The sequence below is a fragment of the Hipposideros armiger genome, unplaced genomic scaffold (genome assembly GCF_001890085.2).
Source record: "Hipposideros armiger isolate ML-2016 unplaced genomic scaffold, ASM189008v1 scaffold_8, whole genome shotgun sequence".
Lineage (NCBI taxonomy): Eukaryota > Metazoa > Chordata > Mammalia > Chiroptera > Hipposideridae > Hipposideros > Hipposideros armiger.
In genome coordinates this window covers 4,206,944-4,219,962 of record NW_017731358.1, presented here as the reverse complement: position 1 = coordinate 4,219,962, position 13,019 = coordinate 4,206,944, and the positions used below count along the sequence as shown (strand labels likewise).

Genomic DNA, 13,019 nt, shown 5'->3' with positions numbered 1-13,019 from the left:
ATACCAACATGGGCCAGTGAAGCGACGTCCTCCACAAATAGACTGAAGAACAAAAGGACAGCAACTTGTCTGTTCCCCTTCCCCAATTCCCCAATGCTATTCCCCTCCCCCAATTCCCCAATAAAATCTTTAAAAAAAAAAGTCACATATGCATAATGTAATAACTGCAACCACCACTACAAAAACTATACCAAGACAGATTCAAAAACATTATAACTAGATATTTTATGAATTATGAAAGATGGAATCCTGAAAAATGTTCTAGAAATCTGCAGAAAGCAAGAAAAGAGAAACAAAGAAAACAAGAAAATAAACAAATAATGAAATGGCAGACTTAATCACTAATATATCAATAATTACCTTAAATGCACATGATCTAAGTACCAATCAACAGACTGGCAGGGTAGATTTTTATAATCACCCAACTATATGTTGCTAACAAGAAATTCCAACATACCTTGAAAGGAAAATAATGAAAAAGCTACAACAATTTTTTAAACAAAGCAAAGTGGCCACATTAATAACACAATCAACCAACCAAGTCTAGCTGACATATACAGAATACTCCACCCAACAATAGCAGAATACACATGTCTTTTGAAGCACCCATGAAGCGTTCACCAAAACAGACCATATCTTGGGCCATAAAACAAACCTCAATAAATTTTAAAGAATTGAAGTAATACAGAGTGTATTCTGACCATAATACACTCAAACTAAAAATCAGTAACAAAAAAAAAACAAACAGAAAAATCTTTAAACACAGGAATAAAACAACACACTTCTAAAACTTCCATGAGTCAATGAGGAAATCGCAAAGAAAATTTTAAAATATATATGTAAAAATAAATGATGTTAAAATATGTGGAATGCAGATAAAGCAGTAATTAGAAGATGTACAGTACTAAATGCTCACATTAGAAATGAGGAAATATCTAAAATCAATTACTTAATTACCTGCCCAAGAAACTTAATTTTTTTTTTTTTAAGATTTTATTGGGGAATTGAGGAAGGGGAACAGTGTTGGTGAATTGGGGAAGGAGAACAGCCAAGTTGTTGTTCTTCAGTCTTAGTTGTGGAGGGCACAGCTAGCTCAGCTCCAAGTCCAGTTGCCATCCGGCCGCCCACCGGCAGCTCACAGCCACTCAGCTCAAGGTGCCGTGTTCAATCTTAGTTGCAGGTGGGCATAGTCCACCATTCCATGTGGGAGTCAAACTGGCAACCTTGTTGTTAGGAGCACACGCTCTCACCAACTGAGCCATCCTGCCACCTGTTGGCAGCTCAGCTCTGGCATAGCTCACTGGCCCATGTGAGAATCAAACTGGCGACCCTGTTGCTCAGAGCTCACGCTCTTAACCAACTGAGCCACTCGGCCAGCCCCAAAACTTAATTTTTTAAAAAGCAAAATATAAACCCAAAGCAAGCAGTAGGAACAAATTAATAAAGAGCAGAAATCAATGAACTTGAAAACAGGAAAACAGAAAAAAAATCAATGAAGCAAACATTTTTATAAACCTCTAACATGACTAACAAAAGTAAAAAGAGCTAAGACACAAATCCCCAAATATCAAGACTGAAATAGTTATCATTACAGATCTGCAGCAATTAAAAAGATAAGGTAATTGTACAAAACAGCTTCACTCTTAAGTTCAACACACACAAAAAATGGACCATTTCTCAAAATCACACAAATGAAACTAAACCAAAATGAAATCCATAACCTAAACAGTTTCATAATCATTAAGGAAAAATGAATTCTTAAATTTAAAAGGTCCCCAAGAAAAGAACTTCCAGGCTCAGGAAGCTTCACTGGGAGTTCTACCAAAAATTTAATAAAGAATTAATACCAACTGTTCACAAACTCCTCCCAAAAATATACAAATGAACATTTCTCAATTCATTTTAAGAGGTCAGTATTACTGACACCAAAACAAGATAAAGACATCACAAGAGAAGAGCAAGCCTTCATCTGTTATGAATATACACACAAAAATCCTCAACAGAATACTAGCAAACTGAATTCACTAACACATAAAAACAATTATGCATCAAGACTAAGTGGGATTTATCTTGGGAATACAAAATGGGTTTAATATTTAAAAAATCAACTAATATATTATTACACCATATCAGTAGAATAACGGACATAAACCTTTATGTTTTGTAGATCATCTCAGAAGATGCAGAAAAACATGTGATGAAATCCAACAAACTTACACAATAAAAATTCCCAACAAATTAAGAGTAGAAGGAAATTTCCTAAACCCAATGAAGGCTATCTAAGAAAAAAACCTGAGACTAACATTATACTTAATGGTGAAACACTGAATGCTTTCAAATTAAGGCCAGAAACAAGACAAAAATGTCTACTTTCTCTATTTCTATTTAATACCATACTGGACATTCTAGCAAGAGGAATTAGGCAAGAAAATGAAATAAAAAGCATTCACATTGGAAAAAAAGATAAAATTATCTCTATTTGCAGATGACATGATCTTATATACAGAAAACCCTAGAGAATCCCCTAAAAAACTACAAGAACTAATAAACAAGTTCAGCAAGGTTGCATAATACAAGAACATTATACAAAAATTAACTGTATTTCTATATATAGCAATGAACAATACAATGAAGTTAAGAAAGTAATGTCACTTATAATAGCATCAAAAAGAATAAAGTACTTAGCAATAAATTTAACAAAATGATACAAGACTTGTACACTGAAAACTATAAAAATCGTTGAAAGAAATTAACACAAATAAGACATCTAGTATTCATGGATTGAAAAATCAACATTATTAAGATAAAAATATTTCACCAAATTGATCTGCAGATTCAACACAATCCATGCCAAAATACCAACAGTAGTTTTTGCAGAAATCGACAAACTCTTCCTTAAGTTCATATGGAATTGTAAGGGACCCAGAATACCCAAAACAATCCTGAAAGAGAAGAACAAAGTTGGAGGATGCATACTTCCTGATTTCAAACTTACTACAAAGCTGCAGTACTCAAAACACTGTGGTACTGACATAAATACAGACAGTCATACTGATCAAGGAATAGAATTGAAAGTCCAGAAAAAAAATACCTAATATTTATGGTCAAATGATTTTTGACAGAGTGCCAAAACAATGCTGTGGAGAAAAAAAAATAATCTTTTCAACAAATGATGTTGGGATCAACAGATATCCACATGCAAACGAATGAAGTCGGACCCCTTCCTCATAACACATACAAAATTAACTCTAAACCAGCGGTTCTCAACCTTTCACAGGGGTCGCCTAAGACCATCGGAAAACACATATTTTCGATGGTCTTAGGAACCGAGACACCGCTCCTCTATCCGTCTCCAGGCCCACAGGCAGATACGCCCACATACGAGTACCCAGCAACCCCTGTGAAAAGGTCATTCGACCCCCAAAGGGGTGGCAACCCACATGTTGAGAACCGCTGCTCTAAACGGATTCAAGACCTGTATGTAAGAGCTAACGCTATAAAACTCTTAGAAGAAAATAGAGGAGTAAATCTTTGTAACCCTGGCTAAGACAAAGCCTTCTTAAATGTAACTCCAAAAGTACAAGCAAGAATAGAAAAAAAATAGGTAAACTGACTTCATCAAAATTTAAAACTGTTACAACAGTATAAATAAAAAAAGAAAGTACTTAGAAATAAACTTAACTGGAGGGGAAAGATTTGTTTGTACATTGAAAAGTACAAAACGCTGATGAAAGACAACACAAATGAAAAGACATCCTATGTTTATGGATTATTAAAATGCCCATACTACCCAAAGCAATTTACAGGTTCAATGCAATCCCTATCAAAATCCCAATGGCCTTTCTCACAGAAATAGAAGTACAATTCTAAAATTCAAATAGAACCTCAAATAACCAAAACAATCTTAAAGAACAACAAAGCTGGAGGCCTCACATTTCCTGATTTCAAAACACATTATAAAGCTACAATAATTAAAACACTATAGTACCAGCATAAAGACAAACATAGAGACCAATGAAAGAGAAAAGGGCCCAAAAATAGACCAACACATACATGGACAAACTGATCTTCAACAAGGGTACCAAGAATACACAATGGGGAAAGGACAGGCTTTTCAACAAACTGTGCTGAGAAAACTGGAATTCACATGCAAAAGAATGAAAATGGACCCTTACCTTGTACCATACACAAAAATCAACTCAAAAAGGATTCAAGACTTGAACGTGAGACTTAAAACTGTAAAAACTCCTAAAAGAAAACATAAGGGGGGCAGGTTCATAACACTGGCCTTGGCAATGATTTATTGGATATGACTCAACAATTCCACTCCTAGGTATATATCCAAGAGAGGTGAACATAAATGTTCATATAAAAACTTGCACATGAATGCAAATGGCAGCATTATTCATAATTGCCAAAAAGTGGAAACCCACATGTCAGTCAATTGATGAATGGATAGACAAAATGTGGTATATCTACACAGAATAAAAAGAAATGGACTCCTGACAAATGCTACATCACATAACATTATGTTAAGTTAAAGATGCCAGACATAAAAGATCACTTTGTTGCATGACTGCATTAATATGAAATGTTCAGAATAAGCAAGTTCATAGAGACAGAAAGTAAATTAGTGGCTGCCAGCGGCCAGGACAAAGGGGGACTGAAGTGTGATTGCTAACAGATAAAGAGTTTCTTTTTTGGGTGATGAAAATGTTCTAAAACTGATTATGGTGATAGACGTACAACTCTGTAAATACACTAAAAATGACTGAAATGTATACTTTCAATGGGTAAATTATATGGCACGTGAGTTATAGCTCAAAAAAGCTTTAAGAAAAACTATATGATGCCTAGAATTTGCTTTGAAATAACATGGAAGATCTAAATTAATGGAGAGACATCTCATGGTCATGGACTGAAAATCTCTAAATAAAGAAATTCTCCCCAAATTGAATTATAGGTTTATTCTATTCCGATCAAAATCCTAGCAAGATTTTTTCTGTAGACATAGGCAAGATTATTCTATAATGAAGAGGAAAGGAACACAATAGCTAAAACAATCTTGACAAAGTGGGAGGAATACTCTGCCCTATGTTAAGACTTATGATACAGTTATAATGATCAAGACAGTGTGGTACCGACAGGAATAAACACATAGATTAATGGAACAGAATACAGAACCCAAAAACAGATCAACACAAATATTCCCAACTGATTTTTGACAAAGCAGCAAAAACAATTCAATGGAGGAGTAGTCCCTTCCTAAAAATAGTGGTGGAACAATTGCACATCAATAGCCCCCGCCCCCCAAAAGTGTCTTAACCTAAACCTCACAACCACATAATTCAAAATGGGTCATGAAAACTACAGTACTTTTAGAAGAAAACAGGCAAGGTCCTTCAAGACCTAAAGAAAAGGGTTCTTGGACCTGGCACCAAAAGAATGCTCCACATAAAAGAACATAACCAGACTTCATCAAAATAAAATAAACAAACATTTGCCCTGTGAAAGACCATGTTGAAGAAGATGAAAAGATAAGCTGCAGACTAAGACAAAAATATTTGTAAACCATATATCTGACAAAGGTCTTGTATCTAGAATATATAAAGAACTCTCAAAACTAAACAGTTAAAAAAATTCTGATTAAAAAAATGAGCAAAAGACATAAACATATAACAATGTTCAGTATCATTAGCCATTCGGAAAATGCAAATCAAAACTACAGTAAGATATCAATATATACCTATTAGAAAAGCTAAACTAAAAAATAATGATAATAACAAATGCTGACAAGGATGAAGAAAAAGCAGATCTCTCATACACTGCTGGTGGGAATGTAAAATGGTACAGCTGTTCTGGAAAAGTTTGGGAATTTCTTATAAAACTAAACATGTCCTTGCCCTACAACACAGGAAGCTCACTCTGTATCTCAGAGAACTATACACAAAATCTTGTAATCTTGTACCTCATTGTTCGTTCATAGCCACTTTATTCTTAATAGCAAAATACTGAATATGCCAAAAGTCCTTCAACAGAATGAATGGTTAATCAAAGTATATATTAATAAGTATACTATTATATACCATTATTGAAATGCAAAACTATAGAGACAGAGAATAGGTTGCCAGAGGACAGAGAGGGGTTTTGCACTGAAGTGCAAATATAAAGGGGTAGCAAAAGGGGTTTTCTTTATGGTGATTGAACAGTTAGTTCTGTATCTTTGCTGTGGTGCTAGTTACATGAATTTATATATGTGAGGGGAAAACTGCATAGAACTATAAACACAAAAATGAATTCAGGTTTTAAAAAATGGTGCAAATTAAGTTTAGTTAACAGTGATGTACCATTGTCAATTTCTTGGTTTTGATGACTTTACTATAGCTTTAAAAGATGTCACCATTGAGGGGAAACTGCAAAGGATATACAAGACTCTACTAATTTTGCAACTTCTTGCGAGTCTATAAATGTTTCAAAATAGAGAAGGTTTTTTGTTTGTTTTTTAAATAATGAGAGAGGAGAAAGGGGTAGAGGTACAGGCATACCTCAGAGATATTACAGGTTTGGTTCCAGACCACTGCAATAAAGAATATCGCAATAAAACAAGTCGTCATCTTTTTGCTGGACGAGGCTCTTGCCTTCGATTTGTAAAAAACACAACACCTGTGAGGCACAATAAAGTGAAGCTCAATAAAACACGGTATGCCTGTATAGATGAAATGAGACTGGCCATCAATTGCTAACTGCTGAAGCTAGGTCATGGGTATTTGGGGATTCATTAATACTACTCTATTTTTTAGCAACTTAAAATTTTCCATAATAAAAGGTTAATGAAGATATAAGAAATCTATATATCAAAATAGTAACAGCAGCCTCTCCAGTTGGTGAGTTTATTGTTTTTTTTCTAATATGTCTTGTAAATTGTTTCTATAAATTTCTTATATAAAACAATTTTTACAGAAATCTTTGCTCATATGGTCTTTTGTCCTCAGTTTTACTCATATTAAAAAAAGTAGCACTACAAAAAAACTTTTTAACATAAGAACCCCAATAATACTTCCTCTGACAACATAGCTTAATTTGAAAATATTTCATCTACACACCCAATTTATGTTTCACCTGAAAGTACTATTATCTTTTCCTAAAATTAGCCAAAATGCTCATGCTAGAAGATTTACCATCAGCACAATAACTACTACAGTGATCCTCACACAACAGATCAGATGTCTAAATTCAAGACACCAGAAGACATTTTAACAATTCCAGTTAGTTTGCATTCCCAATGATGGATATGGTATCATAATTGATTTTAAATTTTGTTTAAAATGTATTATGTGCTCTTTAAAATTTCAACGTATTTTTAAAAAGCAGATGCTAAAAAGTTTTAAATGGTTACAAAACCAAGCTGAAGAATTCAACACGTGTGAATCTGAAAATAATAATTTACTGAATACTGAGATTCTCATGATGTAATTTTTATTATTTTATTTATATATCAAGGAAAACAATATGTTTCCCTTAGTAATAATTTAATTTTAATTTTAATTAAATTATAATAGAAATAACAAGAGGTCTGAGCTCTGCATTATCTGTGGAACCTTGGGTAACTCACGATCTCCCTAAAGCTCCGTTTCCTTATCTACATACTGAGAGGGTTATACTTGTTAATCTCCCAAGTCCAAAATCCTATATAATGATGCTCTAAACTGTACTTCATAACCCTTGACCCATAATCATTCTAATGGTGTCTTTGGAAAACATTTATAACAGATGTGATACGGAAATGTCACTATATATTTTATAATTATATAAGTACATAATATATATAATTATATTGTTAATTATATCATAAATAGTAACTTTTATAGGTTTAAATTATTTGGGAGAATATTATTAGATCAGGGTTTCTCAACATCACTACTGACATTTTGCACTGGATAATTTTGTGCATTTTAGGAGGTTTAGCATCTACCCACCAAATACCAGTAGAATCCCCCAGTGTAACTAAAGAAAAAATGTCTCCAAAATCACCTCTGGTGGAGAACTTCTGATATTAGATTAAAACTTTTGAGGGTTCTTTTGAAGATGTCAAGGAGAAAAGATTGTTTCCATTTTTGCAATATTGGAGGAAAGGCATAAGGCCCTAGCCTTATGAACAAAACAGAAAGGTTCAACTGCAACTCATATACTCGTAATATAAAGAGAAAAGGTACTCTTTTGTATGAGGCCTATTGAAAACATATTAACCAAATACTGTGCAGAGCTAATACAGTAATAATGAGAATAAAGTATAAAAAGCTGAGGAGAAAATCCACAGGTATTCCATCCTCAATAAAGTCAAAGGTTTTTTAATCAGAGATTAATTAATGAAGTTAACAAAATTATTCTTCTCTCTAGCATTTGTGAGGAGACTGAACTAAACATTCTCAAGTCACTTGCTATTCTTTAACCACTGAGAATACCCACATGAAAAACACCTTCACCCACAGTTAAATACAATAAGCATCTATCTGTTTTAATCAAGTGTAAATATACTACACATGCCATGAAAAGTAACACTGAGGACTATCCTGAAGTCCTTTATGTATTTAAAGAAAGGCCAAAAACATTCAGTGTGGAGAAACTACATTTAAATGCTACAACAGAAAAGTCACACATTCACTTTTTGGCTCTTTAATACTCACTATAAAATCAACTCAGCCATATTTTCCACCAAACCGACAAATACCTAGTTTCCTTAGTCTATTCTTGGATAGGTCACCAGACTGGGAATAAGAGACCCAGAGGCTATTCCCAGCTGCAAAACAGACTGGTAATCTCAAGCAAATTATTCACTCAGGTTAAGGTTCCGTACCCGTATCATGCTGACAATACTGAAAATCTGCCCAGAAACAAGCACTGAGAAACCCAGGACTTCCTCCTGCACCCAAAGGACAACTGCAAACGTATTTTTAGATTTTTTAAATCTAAAAATCTGAATAGGATTTTATTTATAGCAACATTTAACATACTTGAAATTTCAAACTGTGTGGTGCCTTTACCACTGCCCTCTATAAAATAAATGCTTTTTTTTTATCACCATGCCTGATTCTGCAAAGCTATATTCAAACTACACAAATCATAATTATTATGTAAAGCCAAAAAGAGCTGTTTTTAATTCAAACTCTTGGGAAGGACGTTAATTTTGCATTTCCTAACTTCACCTAGCTTTTAGTCTACTACACAAGTAGTTCTTTCCTGGCACTGTAAAGAAGTGCTTCACAAAGTCTGAAACGCAAAAGTCTGCCCGATAGCCAAAATCTGGAAAGGCCTTAGGGCTGTTCTTACCACTAAACTTGCAGGTTTTACTAGCGCAACTAATATGCGAATACCAGCGTACATTTTTTGCTCTTGATACCAAATAAAAAACTAATAGACCAAGTTACCCATCTGACCTTTCCGCATATCATAAAACCATAAACACAATGCAATCCAACAGATTTGAAAAAAACAGGGTTAGGAGGGAAAAGGGGTGTCAATTAACGTTAGGCGGCCCCCGCTGTCAGGCAGACACTTGTTAGCCGCCGAGAAGCCACTCACAAAGTTTGCCATCTCGCTGGGGTTAAGGGGCCCTGACTGCGCCGCGGGCCCCGACCCGGAAGACCGGTGTCTGGGAGGCCCCACCGCCCGCTGAGGCCCCGGGCGCGCCAGCCACAAGAGCAGGAAAAGCCCCGGCTTCTCCGCGCTCCTCCGCCGCCTCCCTGCACACAGGCGCACTAACGCACGCGCGCGCACACTCACACACGTACACACACAACAAAAGGCAGACTTGAGAGCCGCGTGCGGAGGTTTGGTGCGCTCAGGAAGTCCCTCCCCCCAGCCGCCGCCGCGCGGCCCGGGGCCTGCTCACTTGCTGGAGCTTCTCTGTGGGTGCGCGGATCTCGGCAGCTCGCAGCTCACCGGCCCTGGCTCTGCTCCGCCCCGCTCGCGGACGATGCCGGCGGACGCGCGGCGGCTCTGGGCCCACTACCCGCGCGACTCCGCGCCGCCGCGCCGCCGGCCGCCGAGCCCAGCGCCGGCAAAATCCCGCCCGTGCGGCTGTCGGATCCGGCCAGGGCTCCCTACTTCCCGGGTTTCTTAAGAAATAAAACTAGTATGCCTAATTATTCTCGGTAAAATTCCCCACCCTTACAAACCACGGGAAATTTAACCCCCTTTCCTTACTGAAACACTAATTAAAAGTAGAATCCAACACAATACTTAGAATAAGAAATCTCTTTCTGTAACCTCTTCCTTAAGCCTTCCTCTTACTGTTCTCCACACCTTAATTTACTCATTTTAGTTTTCCCTTGCCTTCTTGTTTTTAACCTAATAACTGCATTTTCCCAAAAGAATAATTTCCCTAAACCATGAAATTTTACTCTTTTGAAATTTACTTTTCTAATAGTAATAAGCTTCCTAATAAATCCCTATTCAAACTCTCTCCACAACTTTTATAATTTTTATCAGCTCCTAACAAATTCATAAATTACTTTCTCAAACACTGCATTACTGCATTTTTTGTTTATTCCATCATTCCCCCAAAGCTACCCCTCTCCCGCTTAACACAAAAATTTGCCCCAAATTGGCCTCAAATTTTGTGAACCTATTTCAGAGGCCACCAATCACTGAAAAATCCATTTAAGCATACCCCCAATAACTTGACAATCTTTCCTAATATTCTCTACCAACTCATTTGAATCACCATAACTCAAGACTACCATGCTCATTTCCCTAAAGACTAATTATAGAACCTAATCAAATTAACACAACTCTACCAAAATATGCATCTATACATGCAGATGTGTTAAGTGTTGACAAGCACATGTATACAGGACCTTGCAAAACATAAAGTGTGTATTTCATTCTAATCGCCTGGATATTACTCTTCTCAAATTTACAAGGAAAACTTCATGCCAACCAAGATTTTCAGGCATCCAACCTCTATATTGTGAAGTCGTTTATATTAATATAATTATCACTTAAAACATACTGTCTCCATTTCTACTACGTATAATCACTCCCAACACCTTCCTTAAGATATGCATTAGTCTAACCGAAACAATTCACTCAAATATTCAAAATACACCCCCTACTCAACAAGGCCCAAGCTATGTCTGAGGCTGGTCCTGGAAATAATTCTAAACCAAATCTGGCAGGTTATAGCAAAGATGTGAGTTGGGCAAAGTGACAACCCTGGGCCCTCTTAGGCTTTCAAAGCCTTGGGTCTCCATAAGCCCTTCATTATTAAATCTGGTGACTAAATGTCAAAGGGAAGGGGGACAATTGATGAATGACCAGGGGCTAGATTCTGGAATTAATCCTGAAGCAAAATGCACTAGGATGGAACACCAATACTATGTATTTTATACCATGTCATATTTTTCTCTTTGCCACTGAATACATTCTCTCTGAAACTAGAGTAACATCAAAAAACCTGATCTGAACAGGGAAGATCAGAAAAGATTCTTTGCTCAGTTAGTTAATCATGTAAGGAATATAATGCAAATACAAAGGGTTTGAAACAAACAGCATTGGTGTCTTAATGGTTTAAAATGTCAGTTGCCAGAACCACAGCAAGGCACTGATAGAGAATCTCAAAAACCAGTTAAGGTAAGCGCTTGAGTAAAATCTCTGATAGTACAAGGGAAAGGTTGACAGAAGACAAGGTCTGACATAAACGAATACTACTGCAGACCTGGACAAGCAAAAAGTTTGACAGCAGAGACACAGCCAAAAAATGCTCTAGGTCTTCTTAAATATCATCAATGGAAGAAGGTGAAGGTTTCAAGACCTGAGGTTATAATGTCCAAGATTTAAAAGCAAAACAAAATTTTAAAAAAGTATCAGTGTTTCAATTTCAGCCATATTTTGGTTTTGGAACTGGCAAGGTAACTGCTTTAGAGATGTTCAATAAATGATAAATAACTAGAAATATGAGAGTATTTTTAGAATTGTATATCTGGGAGTCACCCATATACAGGTAATAAATGAAATGAGAAGACAGAGCAAACCAGCCTCCTAAGATCATTAATGAGATAGGGGTTGGGGGATAGGTGAGAAGATGAAGGGATTAGAAAATACAAATTGGTCATCACAAAATAGTCAAAAATAGGGATGTGAAATACAGTAGGGGGAATACAATCAATAATGTTGTAAAGACTATGTAGGATGCCAGGTGGGTACTAGGCTTATTGGGGGGGATCACTTCAGAGATTATATAAATACCTAACCACTGCACCGTATACGTGAAACTAATATAAAAGAATATTGGATGTCATATATATATATATGTATATATATATATATATATATATATATGGTCACAGGATGTAAAATACAGCATAGGGAATATAGTCAATGGTATTGTAATAGCTATGTATGTCAGAGGGATAGCAGACTTGGTGGGGCTATCACTTTGAGAGGGATGTAAATGTCTAATCATTATGTTGTTTTGTACACCTGAAACTAATAATAAAATTAAATTAAATTTTAAAAAAGAAATGAGATAAAAGTCATTTAGACAAAAAGAAAAAAATAAATAAATAAACTATAGAGGCTGTGTTAGATCCCTTAGGACACTTCCTTCCTGCCATCCACCACATTCTTTCTACTTTTTACCTGAACCTCTTTACGTATACAAATTATCACCACACAATTTTTGCAAATAAGTTTGATGTGGTTTTGAGGCACTCAAGCAGAGATCAAAGATTTCAATGTCTCTATCATTTATGCTGTTTTTTTTTAAATAGTTATGCATGATGTCCTATCACTTTTATAACATCATAGGTGGCAAGGATTGTCCTTAGATGCACAGAGAAGGAATAGGCTCCTGGCATTATTTCCTGGGTAGCATTATGCTTTCTCCATATTTTCTGTCCTAAAGCTATTCACTCTTTTTTTTTTTTTTTTTTAAGATTTTTTATTGGGCAATTGGGGGATGGGAACAGTGCTGGGGAATTAGGGGAAGGGGAACAGACAAGTTGCTGTCATTTTGTTCT

At 35.9% G+C, this 13,019-nt stretch overlaps 1 protein-coding gene across 7 annotated transcripts in view; it reads right to left on the bottom strand.

The window, feature by feature from the left end:
• ZNF148 (zinc finger protein 148) overlaps positions 1-13,019 on the bottom strand; it is a 117,564-nt gene that overhangs the window by 92,665 nt on the left and 11,880 nt on the right. Inside the window, exon 1 of one of the 7 annotated variants that reach the window (XM_019652180.1) lies at positions 9,890-9,953. The exons of 4 other annotated variants lie outside the window; for them this stretch is intronic. The gene's annotated coding sequence lies outside the window, so the exon portion shown is untranslated. Of the gene's footprint in view, positions 1-8,031; positions 8,051-9,579; positions 9,675-9,889; positions 9,954-13,019 lie in introns of those variants that run through there. 2 more of the 7 variants (XM_019652185.1, XM_019652194.1) reach the window with 2 other exon arrangements.